Consider the following 18,037-nt stretch of genomic DNA (forward strand, 5'->3'; position numbering starts at 1 on the left):
CTTAGTTTTTGCCCCAGCACAGAGAGGGCAGAGGTGATGGGGGAAAAAAAAGCAATAGAGGTTTTTTGGACTGCATAGCACAAAATACTTGAAAAGATATGGGCCCTAAAAAAAAATACGGGGCACATAGGACCTGGAGATACATAGGGCAATGTACCAACTTAAGCTCTTGATTAACAAACCTGAAGAATGAGGGGTCATGCTCTGAAAAAGATTTTTTATTTGCTTTGTTTCTACTGCTTAACTGCTCATTAGATACAATTATGAGTCTTCCTTTGGGTCAACTGCCCCAGGCAAGGGCGGAATTGAGTTTGTCTGAGAGACCAAGAGGCTGGTCAGGTAAAAGGAGTTAATTCCCTGGAGGCTGTGCCTTCCCCACGAGAGGGGTGGGGCCAATCTCAAGTGGAATCCCTCACCCAAGGAATTCAGACCCCAGGGACTGAAAAACAAGCAATTACATATAGCCTACAATCTCTCCTCTGTCTCAACCACGCCCCCAGTTGGGAGAGTCTGCTGAAGTTAAAGGTACTGCTTCACTTTATGCTGGTGGGACCCACAGGCAGACAGGTGCCATATACAGTGCTGGATAGGAAAAGCAGTCCAGAGGCTTCCTAGAAAAGTCTGTCAACCTGCTGGGTCTCGCCCTCAGGGAAAACTGATGTAGGTGACTCTTTCTTCCTGAGAGGTAGCTAGTCTGACCTGGGAAAATCTGACTGGTGTCTATAACATCTAAGTAGACCCTCTTAAGAAAAAAAAAAGGCTCCATACAGGTAGGGCATGAAACAAGAATTGAAAAGTCTGACCCATTAAATAAAACCTATGCTGGAAGTCTAGAATAAGTTGAACTGAATGAACAAATAGAGAACAAAGCCATGCAGCAAGAAAATCCTAGGTAAAAGAGTGAAAACAATATCCAGAATAAACTAATTAAGGAAATTATATGCCTAGACACCAGCAAAAAATAACGAATCATACAAGGAAAATTGAAGATATGGCCCAATCAAAGGAACAAAGCAATGATACAGGAGTTGAAACAATTAATCTGGGGTCTTCCAAAATGACATGAAAATCTCATCAAAAATCAAATTAATGAATTGAGGGAGGATATAAAGAAGGCAATGGGTGAACAAAGAGAAGAAATCATAAGTCTGAAAAAACAAATCACAGAACTTATGGCAATGAAAGTCACAGAAGGATAGATGAAAAAAACAATGGAAACGTGCAATGTTAGATTTGAAGAGGCAGAAGAAAGGATTAGTGAACTGGAGGATGGGACATCTGAAATCTGACAAGTAAAAGAAAATATAGGTAAAATAATGGAAAAATATGAGAAGGGGCTCAGGGAATTGAATGACAACATGAAGCACATGAATATACATGTTGTGGGTGTCCCTGAAGAAGAGAAGGGAAAAGGAGGAGAAACACAATGGAGGAAATTATCACTGATAATTTCCCAACTTTTATGACTTAAAATTACAGATCCAAGAAGTGCTGGGTACTCTTAACAGAATAGATCCAAATAGACATTACACTTACTAATCAGAATGTTAGATGTCAAAAAGAAAGAGAGAATTTTGAAGACAGCAAAAGAAAAGCATTCATCACATATAAGGGGAGGGATATGAGATTATGTGTAGATTTCTCAGCAGAAGCTTTGGTGGTAAGAAGATGGTGGTATGATATCTTTAAAATTCTAAAAGAGAAAAACTGCCAACCAAGAATTGTATATCCAACAAAATTGTCCTTCAAAAATGAGGGGAAAATTAAAACAATTTCAGGCAAAAAAGTCATTGAGAGAATTGGTGACCAAGAGACTGGCTCTGCAAGAAATGCTGAAGGGAGCACTAGAGGCAGATAGGAAAAGGCAGGAGAGAGAATTGTGGAGAAGAGTGTAGTAATGAAGACTATCAGTAAAGGTAAAAAGAGAAAAAATTAGGTATGACATATAATCCAAAAGGCAAAATGGTAGAAGAAAGTACTGCCCTTACATTAATAACACTAAATGTTAATGGATTAAACTCCCCAATCAAAAGACATAGACTGGCAGAATGGATTAAAAAACAGGACCTCTATATGCTGTCTACAGAAGATGCACATACATAAGACAAGGATAGGTTGACTGTGAAAAGTTGGGAAAAGATATTTAATCTAAACAACAATCAGAAAAGAGCAGGAATAGCAATACTAATATCCAACAAATTAGACTTCAAGTGTAAAACAATTAAAAGAGACAAAGAATGACACTATGTATTAATAAAAGGAACAATTCAGCAAGAAGATGACAATCATAAGTGTTTATGCACTGAGTCAGAGTGCTCCAAGATACATGAAGCAAACACTGAAAAGAGAAATAGACACATCTAACATAATAGTTGGAGACTTAATTCCCCACTGTCATCAATGGGCAGAATATATAGACAGAGGATCAATAAAGAAACAGAGAATTTGAATAACACAATAAACAAACTAGACATAACCATAATTTACAGAACATTACTCCCCACAACAACAGGATACACCATTTTCTCAAGTGCTTATAGATCATTCTCAAGGATACACCATATGCTGGGTCACAAAACAAGTCTTAATAAATTTAAAAAGCTCAAAATCATACAAAACACTTTTTTGAATCATAATGGAATGAAGTTGGAGATCAATAATAGGCAGAGGACCAAAAAATTCACAATATATGGAGGCTCAACAATACATTCTTAAACAACCAGAGGGTCAAGGAAGAAATTGCAAGAGAAATTAGTAAATATCTCAAGTCAAATTAAAATGAAAGCACAACCTATCAAAATGTATGGCGTTCAGGAAGGGCAGTGCTAAGAAGGAAATTTATTGCATTAAATGCCTATATATATATAAAAAAACAACAACAGAAAGAGCAGAAATTGAGGAATTAGCAGTTCACTTGGAAAAACTAGAGTAAGAACAGCAAACTAACCCCAAAGCAAGGAAAAGGGAAAGAAATAATGAAGATTAGAGCAGAAATAAATGAAATTGAGAACATGAAAACAATCAGGAAAATCAACAATACTAGAACTTGGTCCTTTGCGAAAATCATTAAAAATTGATAGACCCTTCCTTAAGAAGGTTGGCAAAAAGAAGAGAGAGGTGCAAATAAATAAAATCAGAAATGGAAGAGGAGACATAACCACTGATCCTGCAGAAATAAAAGATATAAGGACAGGATACTATAAACAGCTTTATGCTAATAAACTAGACAATGTAGATGAAATGGACAACTTCCTAGAAAGCCTGAAAAATCCATGGCAAAACAACTAAAGTTAATAAATGAGTACAGCAAAGTGGTAGGTTACAAGATCAACACTCAAAAATCTGTAGTGTTTCTATACACTAGTAATAAGCAATCTGAGGGGGAAGTCAAGAAAAAAAATTCCATTTACAATTGCAACCAAAAGAATAAAATATTTAAGAATAATTTTAACTAAGGATACAAAAGACCTATACAAAGAAAACTACAAGAAATTGTGGGGTTTTTTTTTTTTTTTTGGTAGCAGTCTCTTTATTGGATGTGTGGGGTAGAAGGCCCAGCCCTTGACTATAACTCTTGCCTCTGGAGTAGGGGTAGAAGGGTGAACCTTGAAGCCCCAGGCCAAGCTGGTACCTCTGGCTAGAGCTTGCTTTCTGTGACCTGGGGCTTCACTCGGATCACACCCTCCTGGGCACAGGACACAGCCAGGACCCCACCCCGACGCCACAGCTGCCCATGGACCAGCGCCCGGGAACCACCAGCCCAGGGGCTCTCGCACTCATAGAGCATCCACTGGTCAGCTCGGAAGGGGGCGTGGAACCACATGGAGTGGTCCAGCGAGACCATGAAGTGCACCTTATGCTGGCAGAGGTGGGGCAGCATGGCCGTGCCCAGGAAGGCGTAGTCCAAGATATAGGCAGCCACACAGCAGTGCATCTTGATGTCACCCTCCCCAATAAAGCCCCAGGCTCGCACCCAGAACATCTGTTTGGGCTCCATCCTCTGCAGCTGGCTCAGGGTGGGTGGATTTACCAGCTTGATCTCAATGGGTACCTCCTGGGCAGTAATTTGGTTCAGTCCCACTCTGTATTTCTCTTGGAGGTTAGGGTCCCTTAAATACTGGTCAATGAGGGCCTCATAGTCAAGCAGCTCCTCCGGTGGGGGTACAGTGGGCATGGAGAACTGGTGCTGCACAGGGCTGGGCTGGACCCGCTGGAAGGAGGCCTGGCAGATGAAGATGGGCTTGCTGTGTTGCACGGCCTTCACGAAGCACACCGAGAAGCTTGCCCCTGTTCGTGTCCGCTCCACCTGGTACAGCACTCGTACCTTTGGGTCCCCTGACCGAACAAAGTAGCAGTGCAGGGAATGCACGTGGATGTTTTCACCCACAGACTTGGCTGTAGCCACCAGGGCCTGGCCCATGATCTGAGAAGAAATAAATGGCCCAACAAAACAATCACAAGAGATTGAATCAGTCATTAAGAAGCTCCCAAAAAAGGACCAGATAGCTTCATGTGGGAATTCTGCCACACATTCAAGAAAGAATTAGTACCAATCCTGCTCAAACTCTTCAAAAAAATTGAAGAGGAGGGAAGGCTACCTAACTCATTCTATGAAGCCAATACCACCCTCATATGAAAGCCAGACAAAGATACCAAGAAAATTACAGACCAATCTCTCTAATGAATATAGATGCAAAAATTCTCAAGAAAATTCTTTCAAATTGAATCCAACAGGTGTATAATTAAAAGAATTATACACCATGACCAAGTTGGATTCATCCCAGGTATGCAAGGATGGGTCAACATAAGAAAATCAATTAATGTAATACACGATATCAACAAATCAAAGCAGAAAAACCACATGATCATCTCCATTGATGCAGAAAAGGCATTTGACAAAATTCAACATCTTTCTTGATGAAAACACGTCAAAGGATAGGAATACAAGGGAACTTCTTCAACATGAGCAAGAGAATATGTGAAAATCCCACAGCTAACATCACCTCAATGGGGAAAGACTGAAAGCTTTACCCCTAAGATCAGGAACAAGAAATGTATGTCTACTGTCGCCATTGTTATTCAACATTGTGTTGGAAGTTCTAGCCAGATCAATTAGACAAGAAAAAGAAATACAAGACATCAAAATTAGAAAGGAAGAAGTAAACTCTCAGTGTTTGCAGATCATATGATACTATATATCAAAAAGCCTGAAAAATCCATGGCAAAACAACTAAAGTTAATAAATGAGTACAGCAAAGTGGTAGGTTACAAGATCAACACTCAAAAATCTGTAGTGTTTCTATACACTAGTAATAAGCAATCTGAGGGGGAAGTCAAGAAAAAAAATTCCATTTACAATTGCAACCAAAAGAATAAAATATTTAAGAATAATTTTAACTAAGGATACAAAAGACCTATACAAAGAAAACACAAGAAATTGTTAAAAGAAATCACAGAAGACTTAAATAGATGGAAGGGCATACCATGTTCATTGATTGGAAAACTAAATATAGTTAAGATGTCAATTCTACCTAAATTGATTTATAGATTCAATGCAATACCAATTAAAATCTCAAAAACTTCTCACAAGCAGTGTGGACAACAAAAGCTATAGGCTGACCCCCTAGTCTTGGGGTTTGTTCACATGAAACTTAACCCCACAAAGGATAGGTCAAGTCTACTTAAAATTTAGGCCTAAAAGTCACCCCAAAGCGAGCCTCTTTTGTTGCTCAGATGTGGCCTCTCTCTCCAGCCAATATGATGAGCAGTCTCACCACCCTCCCCTTCTCTCCGTGGGACATGATTCCCAGGGGTGTGGACCTTCCTGGCAACATGGGACAAACATCCTGGAATGAGCTGAGACTCAGCATCAAAGGACTGAGAAAAACCCTAGAGTGAGCTGAAAATTAACATCAAGGGATTGAGAGAACCTTCTTGACCAAAAGGGGGAAGAGTAAAATGAGACAAAGTGTCAATGGCTGAGAGATTCCAAACAAAGTCAAGAGGTTATCCTGGAGGTTATTCTTATGCATTAAGTAGATATCACCTTGTTGTTCAAGATGTAGTGGAGAGGCTGGAGGGAATTGCCTGAAAATGTAGTGCTGTGTTCCAGTAGCCATGTTTCTTGATGATTGAACAATGATATAGCTTTCACAATGAGACTCTGTGAACGTGAAAATCTTATGTCTGATGCTCCTTTTAGCTACTATATCAACAGAAGAGTAGAACATATGGAATAAAAATAAATAATAGGGGGAACAAATGTTAAAATAAATTCAGTTTGAAATAGTGGTAAATGAAAGCTAGGGGTAAGGGGTATGGTACGTATAGTTATTTTTCTCTATTATCATTTTATTTCTTTTTCTGTTGTCTTTTTATTTCTTTTTCTAAATCAATGCAAATGCACTAAGAAATGATGAATATGCAACTATGTGATGATATTAAGAATTACTGATTGTATATGTAGAATGGAATGATATTTAAATGTTTTGTTTGTTAATTTTTTTTAATTAATTAAAAAAAGCTAAAAAAAATCTCAAAAACTTACTTTTCAGAAATGGAAAAACCAATAATCAAATTTATCTGGAAGGGCAGGCTGCCCCAAATAGCTTAAAATATCTTGAGAGAGAAAAATGGAATGGGACGTCTCACACAATCTGACTTTAAGGTATATTACGAAGCTACCATGGTCAAAATAACATGGTACTGGCGTAAAGATAGATATACTGGCCAATGGAATCAAATAGATTGTTCAGATATCGACTGTCTCATCCATGGACAATTGATCTTTGATAAGGCAGTCAAGCCAACTCACCTGGGATAGAACAGTCTTTTCAATAAATGATGCCTAGAGAACTGGATATCCACATGCAAAAGAATGGAAAGAGGATCCATATATCACACCCTATACAAAAATTAACTCAAAAAGCATCAAAGACCTAAATATTAGAGCTAAGGCCATAAAAAATTTAGGTGAGGGTGGTGCAACAGTGGCTCAGTGGCAAGAATTCTTGCCTACCAAGCTGAAGACCCGGGTTCAATTCCTGGAGCTGGCCCATGTCAAAAAAATAAATTTAGAAGAAAATGTAGGAAAATATCTTATAAATTTGTAATAGTGAATAAGAAGCATTTGAAAAGTCCCCTTAGGGGAATAGGGAGAAAGGGGGAAAATTCAACTTCCTGATTTGGATAATTCCTGATATTCCCACAAGCAGCAGGGACAACAAAATCAATTGGCTCAGCCCTCAATCTTGGGATTTGTTCATATGAAACATCCCTGAAAAGGATAGGCTAAGCCTACTTAAAACTGGGCCTAAGAGTCACCCCCAGAGAATCTCTTTTGTTGCTCAGATGTGGCCTATCTCTCTCAGCCAACATGGCAAGTGAACTCACTGCCCTTCCCCATGTCTCCAGGGTCATGACTCCCAGTGGTATAAACCTCCATGGCAATGTGGGACAAAAATCCTAGGATGAGCTCGGACTCAGCATCAAGAAATTCAGGAAATCTTCTCAACCAAAACGGGGAAGAGAGAAATGAGGCAAAATAAAATGTCAGTGGCTGAGAGATTTTAAATGGAGCAGAGAGGTTATCCTGGAGGTTATTCTTAGGTATTATATAGATATCCCCTTTTTAGTTTATGGTGTATTGGAGCGGCAAGAGGGAAGTGCCTGAAACTGTAAAACTGTGTTCCAGTAGCCACATTTCTTGAGCATGATTGTATAATGATATAGCTTTTCTAATGTGACTGCGTGATTGTGAAAACCTTGTGTCTAATGCTCCTTTTATCTATGATATGGACAGATGAGTAAAACACATGGATTGATAATAAACAAATAATAGGGGGCAGAAAGGTTAAAGTAAATTGCATAGATTGAAATATTAGTGATCAACGAAAGGGAGTTGTAAGGAGTATGGCATGCATGAGTTTTTTCTTTCTTTTATTGGAGAGATGCAAAAGTTCAAAAACATGATCATGGCAATGAATACACAACTATGTGATGATATTGTGAACCATTGATTGTAACCAAGTCAAGAATGATTGTATGTCAAGAATGTTGGTATGTTGGGTCATTGCTCATAATAAAAATATTGAAAAAAAATGGCAAACTTTAAGTCACCACTTTCAATAATGGATAAAACATCCAAACAGATCAATAAGGAAAGAGAAGACTCAAATGATATTCTAAACCAGCTAGAGCAACATATATAGAACACTCCACCCAACAGCAGCAGTATATATACTCTTTTTCTAGGGCATATAGATCCTTCTCCAGTAAAGACCATATGTTAGGTCACAAAACTAAGCTTCAGCAAACTCAAAAATATTGAAACCATACAGTGTGCTTTTTTCAGATCACAATGGAATTACACCAAAAATCAATAACAGAGGGAGAACTGGAAAACTCACAAATTTGTGAAAATTAAACAATGCACTCTTTTAAAAAACATTTTTTATTGTATAGTATAACATATATACTAAGCAAAGAAATAAAAAAGCAATATTTCAAAACATTCTTCAACAAGTAGTTACAGGACAGATTCCAATTTGTCTTGGGCTACCATATGGTCCTCTCAGAGTTTTTCTTCTGGATGCTTCAGAATATAGGAGGCTAGAAGGCTTGAATATTTTTTTAAATTATTACAATAGACTTTTTATTTCTTTTTTTCCTGTGAAAAATAACACATATACAAAAAAGCAATAAATTTCAAAGCACAGCAACACAGTTGCTAGCTGTAGAACATATTTCAGAGTTTGGCTTGGGTTACAATTTCACAATTTTAGGTTTTTACTTCTAGCTGCTCTAAGATACTGGAGACTGAAAGAGGTATTAACTTAATGATTCAGCATTAATCATATCATTTGTCAAATCCTATCTTCTCTGTATAACTCCACTATCACCTTTGATCTTTCAGTCTCTCTGTTTAGGGGTGTTTGGGCTACCACCATTCTGATTTTTTCATGTTGGAAGGGGCTGTCATGGGGTAGGGAGATGGAACAAGTTGATACTCTGGAGAGTCTGGCCCCTCTAGGTTACAGGGCTTATCTGGTCTGGGGACCCTTTCGGATGTTGTAAGTTTCTGGAAAGCTACCCTAGTGCATGGAATCTTTGCAGAATTTCACATATTGCCCTAAGTGTTCTTTAGGATTGGCTGGAATCGTTTTGTTTGGGGTTTGGCAAGTTATGATAGGTAGCAATATCTAACTGAAGCGTTCATAGGAGTGACCTCTGGAGCACACTCTCTACTATTTAAACTCTCTTGGACACAAGCTAACCTTAATTGTTACTGTTATTTTCCTCCTTTTGGTCATGATATTCATTGTTTTGGTCATGGATTCATTGTTGAATCCATGGTGCCAGAGCCAGACTCATCCCTGGGAGTCATTTCCCATATCAACATGGAGACTTTCATCCCTGGATTTCATGCTCCATGTAGGGGGAAGGACAATGATTTCACTTGCAGAGTCGGCCAATTGATTTTTTTTTTTTTTTTTATGTGAATGAAAGTTTTTATTTTTTTCAACATAATACAATTCTAGTCTTAATCAAATTGGAAAAATTTTATTTTTTAGCTGCACTAAGCTGACAAAAATGTTCTCCCACATTACATTAAAGTATTCCTCATGTTTTATTTCCAGTGCTCAGATATTTAATAATTAAAATAATTTTAATGGATCTCTTTTAACTTCTTCAAATATACATTGTCCAAACCTTTGTAGGTCAATAAAGGTTCATCCAGCAGTCATCTATGCAGACTCTACCAGACTGTTCCAACTTCAGTATAATTGAAGTCTTTGGGAGTTTAATGTTATGGAAACACGGCCCATCATTTTCCATCGTGCCAGTAAGTCTTAGTTAAAATTCTTCCTCTGCTTGTTTGGTGCGGGACTGCTTGAGCTGCTGTAACCGCTCAATGGTTTCAGAAACAGTACGCTCTCCATGGACCTTATTGTCTCTTGTACGGATATTAACAGTGCCACTGTTTTTCTCTTTTTCACCAACAACTAGGATGAAGTTATATTGTGCCAATTGTGCGTTTCTGATCTTCTTATTCAGTGTGCAGCCTGGATCAAGATCAATGTCTGTCATGAATTTAGCATCATGGAATTGTTGCTGTACCTTCTGGGCATATTCATCACATGTGGGTCCTACTGGAACGACCATTATCTGGCGAGGAGACAGCCAGAAGGGCCATTTGCCCCCATAGTTTTCAGTGAGGATAGCAATCATTCTCTCCACTGACCCCAAGATGGCTCGATGAACAATCACTGGCCTTTTCTTATCATCACCGTCATGGCTTACAAAAGTAAGATTAAACCTGATAGGCAACTGAAAATCCAGCTGAATCGTTGCACACTGGTGGTACCGACCAATTGCATCTTTGATCTGTATGTCAATCTTTGGACCATAGAAAGCTCCATCTCCAGGGTTTAACTCCCACTTTTCACCAAATTCATTTAAGCTGTTTTCAAGTTGTTTCTCAGCTTGATTCCAAACTTCAATATCTCCAAGGAACTTTTCTGGGCGGGTTGAAAGATTGAGTTTAAAGGAAAATCCAAACACATGATATACTGTACGTAGAAAATCCAGACAACCTTTTATTTCATCCTCGATCTGCTCCATGGCACAGAATATGTGAGCATCATCCTGCTGGAATCTTCGTACTCGGGTGAGTCCTGTGAGTGCTCCTGACAGCTCATTTCTGTGAAGTACCCCAAAATCAGCCATCCGCAGAGGCAATTATCGCCAGGATCTTGGCCGGTGATCAAACATGAGGCAGTGTCCTGGGCAGTTCATTGGTTTCAGAGCAAATAACTCCTTCTCCACCTCAAAGGAAAACATGTTCTCACTGTAATGCTGCCAGTGACCTGAGGTCACCCAGAGCCGGCTATTGTAGATGTTTGGGGTGACCACTTCTTGGAATCCTCGTTTCCTATATTCACTCCTGATAAATTCAATGAGTGTATTATAAATGTAGGCTCCCTTCGGCAGGAAAAAGCAACTTCCAGGGCTAAGTTCATGGAAGAAATACAGTTCTTGGTCCCTCCCAATTTTCCTATGATCTCGGTTTTTAGCTTCCTCTTGGAACTTCTCCCACTCTTTCAACATTTTAGGATCTGGGAATGAAATGCCATAAATTCTCTGGAGTGTCTCCATATCTGCTTTGCCTTCCCAGTATGTGGAGGAATTTTTGTGTATTTTTAAAGTTTTAATTTTGCCAGTGTGTCTGACATGTGGACCCCGGCAGAGATCTATCAAGGGGCCACACCTATAGACTGTGGTAGTTGGAGTATTCACCTTTTCATTCAATATCCGGCATTTGAACTTGTTGTACTTAAACATTTCCAGTAAAGTTTCTTTCTTAACTTCTAATCTTTCAAAAGCTTGTTTTTCTTTAATGATTTTCTTACATAAAGTCTCCAAAGAAGAAAAATCATTGCTGGACACACCCCCTTCTTCAAGGTACATGTCGTAATAAAATCCATTTTCTATCGGTGGACCGTAACACAAACATCCACCATAGACTCTTTCCATGGCTTCACCCATTATGTGAGCACTTGAGTGCCAGTATACTGCCTGAGCTTCCTCATCAGCAAACTTGAGAAGTTCCAAGGTACAATCTTCCTCCAGAGGGCGGTCTAGGTCCCAAACAACTTTATTCACTTTAGCTATTACAGTGTTGTCAGCCAGGCCTTGACTAATTCCACAAGCTATATTATATGGTGTAGTTTTCCAGGATTCCGCATCAACCTGTTTACCATCAGGCAGAGTGACTTTAATTGGCCTGCTATCTTTTTCTGCTTTTTCTGCCAGAAGGGAATCATGCTCTGCTTTTAGTTTATGATACATCTCAAGACGTGTGTTAATATATTCAGGCCAAGGATTCAGCTCTGCCCGACCTCCATCCCCAGATCCTTCTTTGTTCTTCTTCTTGCCTTCTTTTCGCTTCTCCTCACTGGTACTTTCCGGCTTCTTCTCGCCTCCCATCATCTCTGAGGGGTTGCTGGCCTTATCTTCAGACATCGGTGAACCACGATGGGAAGAAGGAACCAGGAGTGACAGTCCTGGGAGGGAACAGCAGAGCAGAAGCCCGCCAATTGATTTTTGACAAGAGTATCAAGTCCACTCAGTTGGGAAAGAATAGTCTCCTCATGAATGGTGGTTTGGCAAACTGGATAGTCTTCACAAGAATGAAGGTTGACTCTGCCTCACACCATATATAAAACTAACTCAAAACAGATAAGAAAAACCTAAATATCAGAACAAAATCCATAAAGCTCCTAGAATAAACACTGGAGAAGCAACTTCAGAACCTTGCGTTAGGTAATATTTTCTTAGACTTTATAGCAAAAGCATGAGAAAAAAAAGAAAAAAAAACATAAATGGGATATCATCAAATCTGAAAACTTGTTCATCAACAGACTTCATCATAAAGGTATAAGACAACCTACACAATGGAAAAAAATATTCAGAAATCACATATCCAATAAGGGGTTAATGTCCAGAATATATAAAGAAATACTACAACTTGACAACAGAAGATGAACTAATTTTAAAAATGGGCAAAGAATGTGATAGACATTTCTTCAAAGTAGATTTACAAATGTTCAGAAAGCACATGGAAAGGTGCTTACCATCGTTAGCCATTAGAGAAATGTAAATCAAAACCACAATGATATACAATTTCACATCTACTAGAACAGCTACTATTAAAAAGACAAACAAACATTAACAAGTGTTGGAGAAGATGTGGAGAAATAGGAACACTCATTGTTGGTTCAAATGTATATTGCAAGCTGATATGGAGAACAGTTTGGCAGTTCTTCCAAAAGTTAAATATAGAATTACCATATGACCCAGCAATCCCACTTTTAGGTATATACCCAAAAGTATTGAAAGCAGGGTCTCAGAAGAGATATGTTCACAGCAAGCTTCAGAGTGGCATGATTCCCAGTAGCCAAAAGATAGAAGGAACCCAAGTGTCATCAACAGATGAATGAATAAACCAATGTGTCATATACATACAATGGAATATTATTCAGCTGTGAAAAAGGTGTTCAGATTCATGCAACAACATGGATGAATTTGAATACATCATGCTGAGTGAAGCAAGTCAGACATAAATGGACAAATATGTATGATTTCACTGATAAGAAATAATCAGAAAAAGCACATTCATAGAGTCAGAAACCAGAATACAGGTTATCAGAAGTGGTAAGGATTTGGGAGTTAATGACTAATTATTATAGAGCTTCTCTTTGGAGAGACAGAAAAGTTTTGTTATGAATGGTACCAAATGTGCTGGTGGTAGCACAACATTGTGGATATAATTAACACCACTAGAATATACATTTGAATATAGTTAAAAGGGGAAGTTTTAGGTTTTATATATACCACTAGAATAAAAATAAAGAAAATAACATTGGGCTATAATACAAACAGTGAAACCTAATGTAAACTATGGACTATAATTAATAGTACAATTATAATAGTATTCTTTCATTAATTGTAAAAAAGTTACTCCACTGTTGCATAGTATTAATAATAGGGGGCTTATACACGGGAACTCTGTATATTATACTTGTACTTGATTTTTCTTTAAATCTAAAACTTATCTAGTTACAAATATAGTTAAAAAAAACTAAAAAACAAAACACATAGGGGTGCATGGGTAGTTCAGTGGTAGAGTTCTTGCTTGCCATACAGGAGACTCACATTCTATTCCCAGTCCATGCACTCAAAAAACAACAAAAACGAAACACAAGCAAATAAAATAAATTTCAAATATGAAAACAAATGTAAATATCCAAATACAATAAATAATTATAAATTCAATTCTATAATATGTTAAAAAATAGTAGTTTATTAAAAATATGTAGTCTATGCATCACAGTGAAACATCAAAGGGGGAAACTCTGTTCAGTTATAGAGATGCTGAAATGGCAAATAAAAAAATAAATGTCTACTTTTGTATTTTAAAAATGGTAAGTAGATGGAGCCTGTCCATACCAAAAAAAAAAGAAAACAAAAAACAAATATGGTAAGTAGGAACTGCATAAAACTTTCTTAAAATAATAAAGACTACCTTTATTAAATCCAAGCAATATCATACTTAATATTGAAATACTAGTATTTCCATTAAAGGGGAGAATACAAAGGGAACCTGCTGTCATCACCGTTATTTAATATATTTCTGGAAATTCTAGCAATTAAAATAAGATATGAAAGTTATTCCACAGCATAACTGTGGAAAGGGGAAAATAAACATAATTTACAGATGATATGGTGTGAACATTTATAGGTAACAAGAAAGGTCAATAAAGTCATCAGATTAAAAAAAATCACCAACAACACTAGCTTTCCCAGATTCCAGTAATACCTAGTAATAAAATAGGATCAGGAAAGAGTTCTGATTCATAATTACTGTGCTGTCTGTCTCACTGTACCAATATACCCCAGAATGGGTGTGGTAGTTAGGTTCAGGTGTCAATTTGGCTAGGTGAAGGTGCCTAGTTCTATTGCTGTGGACATGAGCCAATGGCATGTGAACCTCATCTGTTATTGATTACATCTGCAGTGGGCTAGGAGGTGCACCTGCTGCAATGAATGATGTTTGATTTAATTGGTTGATGCTTAAATGAGAGAGCTCAACACAGCATAGCCCAAGTAGATCAGCATACCTCATCTCAGCACTCGCAGCTCAGCCCAGGCCTTTGGAGATGCAGAAAGGAATCACCCTAGGGAAAGTTGTTGGAACCCAGAGGCCTGGAGAGAAAGCCAGCAGAGATTGCCCTGTACTTTCCCATGTAAGAAAGAACCTCAGTTGAAAGTTAGCTACCTTTCCTCTGAAGAACTATACATTAACTAAATAAATCCCCTTTTATTGAAAGCCAATCCATCTCTGGTGTGTTGAATTCTGGCAGTCAGCAAACTAGAACAGATTTGGTACCTGAGAAGTGGGGTGCTGCTGCAGTTTGCAAATACCAGATATGTTGGAACATTTTCTTTTTTTTGATGGACAAGGGGAAGATTTTGGAGGAACTATGAAGAGAATAATGGAGAAGTCCTCAAGTGCTTGAAGAGACTGTTGGTGCAATTGGAACCATTGCCAGTCTGGACAAAGGGAGACACAAAAGGGACAAATTGGAGTATGCAGAATGAGAACCATGGAAGTTTGAGTCTGAAGCCAAGAAACCTTGGCCAGGAGAGTGGACCCACCCATATACATGGAGAGGATGAGTCTCCCACCTCATTGCAGTGGAAGAGTTGTGCTGCCTCAGGCCTTGGAAAAGGTACAGCATGCTCCTTGGTGACTGGGGAGAGCCTGGCTGCCACCACTTGGAGGGATTGAGCATGTGCCCCGGAAATGGCAGAGAGTCCAGGTGTGGCCCAGATGTCTGGAGAGGGTAGAGCTGAGAAAAAAGTGGTCTCCTCAACGTCCCCTGAGGCTGATTCGAAAAGAGGCAGGCCACTGCATAGGCCCTTGGAAAGGGTGGACTGCTACTTTCTAAAGCTGAAAGGTAAATGACTTTCAGACTTTGAAATCTGAGGGTGTTTGCCCTGCAGGTTTTCCTTTCAATTTCTCACTATGGCACCAGATAACTCGTTTTGAGATTCATAGGTCCAGAGCCAGAAGAGAATGTTTTGCACTTTAATATCATTTAAGGTGATGTATGTAGTTGTCAAGTTGACAAGGGGTGGACATTTGATAGTTAGGTTCAGGTGTCAACTTGGCTAGTAAAGGTGCCTAGTTCTATTGCTGTAGACATGAGCCAATGTCATGTGAACCTCATCTGTTGCTGATTACATCTGCAGTGGGATAGGAGGCATGCCTGCTGCAATGAATGATATTTGATTTAATTGGCTGGTGTTTACATGAGAGAGCTCAGTATAGCACATCCCAAGCAGCTCAGCATACCTTATCTCAGCATGTGCAGCTCAGCCCAGGCCTTTTGAGATGCAGAAAGGAATCACCCCGGGGAAAGTTGTTGGAACCCAGAGGACTGTAGAGAAAGCCAGCAGAGATTGTCCTGTGCCTTCCCACATAAGAAACAACCTCAATTGAAAGTTAGCTGCCTTTCCTCTGAAGAACTATATGGTAACTAAATAAATCCCCATTTATTGAAAGCCAATCCATCTCTCATGTGTTGCAATCTGGCAGTCAACAAACTAGAACAGTGAGCATAGCAAAAGTGTTCATTATGTCTTACTGCTCAGACATCTTATGCAAAGAAATTTTCTCCCTGCGCTACTTCTAAACTTGAATGACAGGATTTGGCTAATCCAAGAGTTTACAGCTCAAGCCCAGTGAAGTAAGGATGAAAAGTTGACTAGATGTCAGGAAGTACTTCAGCACAGTCAAGAAACCCCATATCTACCTCATTCATCTGCCAGCACTTGCCATTTCTCCAAAGTCCTTTTCTTTCAGGGGTCTCAAGTAAGGGCCAGAAAATAGTCCAGGAATTTCACTAAGGCCCATATACTGAGGCCAATTAGCATCTGTACCATGCATTTAGCCTTTCTGGTCCTTGACTATCTACCTGGGCTCCAGATATCCTTGTCTGGTCCTCATTTCAGTTAGCTTCTTTTAGTTTCACTCCAATTCAAACTTGCTTGACCCCTAATTTTTTTCCTGATCTTTTTGGGATCACTCAGTTGCTGAAGATTTCTCTTTCCTATTTGGGAGCATCAGGGTTAGATATGTAATTTGTTGGGCCCATGCAAAACGAAAATGCAGAAGACCTTGGCCCAAAAGAAGGCAAAAAAAAAAAAAGATATTAAAAATACTTGAGTATGGGTGGTGCAAGTGTATCACCGAGTGGTATAATTCTCACCTGCCATGTGGGAGACCGGGTTCAATTCCTGAACCCTGCACTACTCCCCCCACCACCACCAAAAAGAAACTTACTTTATCAAAATAAGAAACAAACAGAAAGAAAAACTTGTATATAAAGTTTTTTCTTTCTCCCATGGCCTCTCTCTCAACTTTCTATATTTATTTGATATTTAATGTTATAAGTAAGGAAAAATTTTAAATTTTGTTATAGCAAGGATTTTACCATTTCTCTTTAGATTTGCAATGCTAATTTTATATGTAAATAAAAGCACTTAACATGTATGCAGAATCACTGAAATTACACAATTTGTATTTCATAGCTGGTTTATTTATATGTAGCATGTTCTTACCAGAATAAAAGAAACACTGCACAAAACCAACTAAATTATTTTGCTTTTACTTCTTGATAGGCACACAATCTACCAACACTCTTTACCTTTGATTTATTGTTTACTAAGAAAGGACTGAAAAGAAGAGAATGTATGGATTGCCCTATCTTTTCCTTTCCTTCTGTGCAATTTTTTTCAGCATAAGTTGTTGGCTAATATAGGGAAGTAACACAAGTAAGAAAGGATCTGATAGTGGTCATCGGTCATTGATGTTTCTTAGACTGCCATTGCCTTCTTTCTGCCTACAAAGGAAGTTCTGGTTTCCCGATGGAAAGCATGACCTTGCTGGGCTGACATGGACTTGGGGGGCAGTGGTTTCCTGATAAGAATGTGGGAAGAAAGTGGAAGAAGTCAAAGAAGTGAAAAGTCAGATTGTTTGGACATTGATATGTGGACACGGGAGACATATGACATGATAGGACTGAGAATCAGGTCTCAAACTCTTCAAAACTAATAGGGATTAGTAACCAGAGAGTTGGAAAATAATAGCCTTGAGGCAAGACAAAGGTGGCAAGCCAGGTACCATAAACATGAAAAAAATCAAAATGTTTTATATAAATATCAAGAAATTGTCAAGAAGTCGTATTAAGGAGTTAAGTTGATACTGACGTTAACTTCCAAAACTGAAAAAGATAACTAAAGAAAGCTGCAAGTGTAAACAGAACATTCAGGGGACAGTCAGATTTCAATTAGGGCAAGGGGGTAGAAGGAATGCACAAGAAATGGTTGAGGGTGTGTATGTGGGGTTACTTATGCATGCATAACAGGCTGTAGAAAAGGTTGGGAGAGTTGGAAACTGTTGAGGGGCAAT

At 38.6% G+C, this 18,037-nt stretch overlaps 2 pseudogenes; both read right to left on the minus strand.

Moving 5' to 3' along the window:
* Positions 1-3,523: 3,523 nt before the first annotated feature.
* LOC143683343 (acyl-coenzyme A thioesterase 8 pseudogene) lies at positions 3,524-4,477 on the minus strand (annotated as a pseudogene).
* Positions 4,478-9,545: 5,068 nt separating this feature from the next.
* On the minus strand, positions 9,546-12,086 carry LOC143684932 (threonine--tRNA ligase 1, cytoplasmic pseudogene; annotated as a pseudogene).
* Positions 12,087-18,037: the final 5,951 nt, after the last annotated feature.

The sequence above is a fragment of the Tamandua tetradactyla genome, chromosome 5, assembly GCF_023851605.1.
Source record: "Tamandua tetradactyla isolate mTamTet1 chromosome 5, mTamTet1.pri, whole genome shotgun sequence".
NCBI lineage: Eukaryota > Metazoa > Chordata > Mammalia > Pilosa > Myrmecophagidae > Tamandua > Tamandua tetradactyla.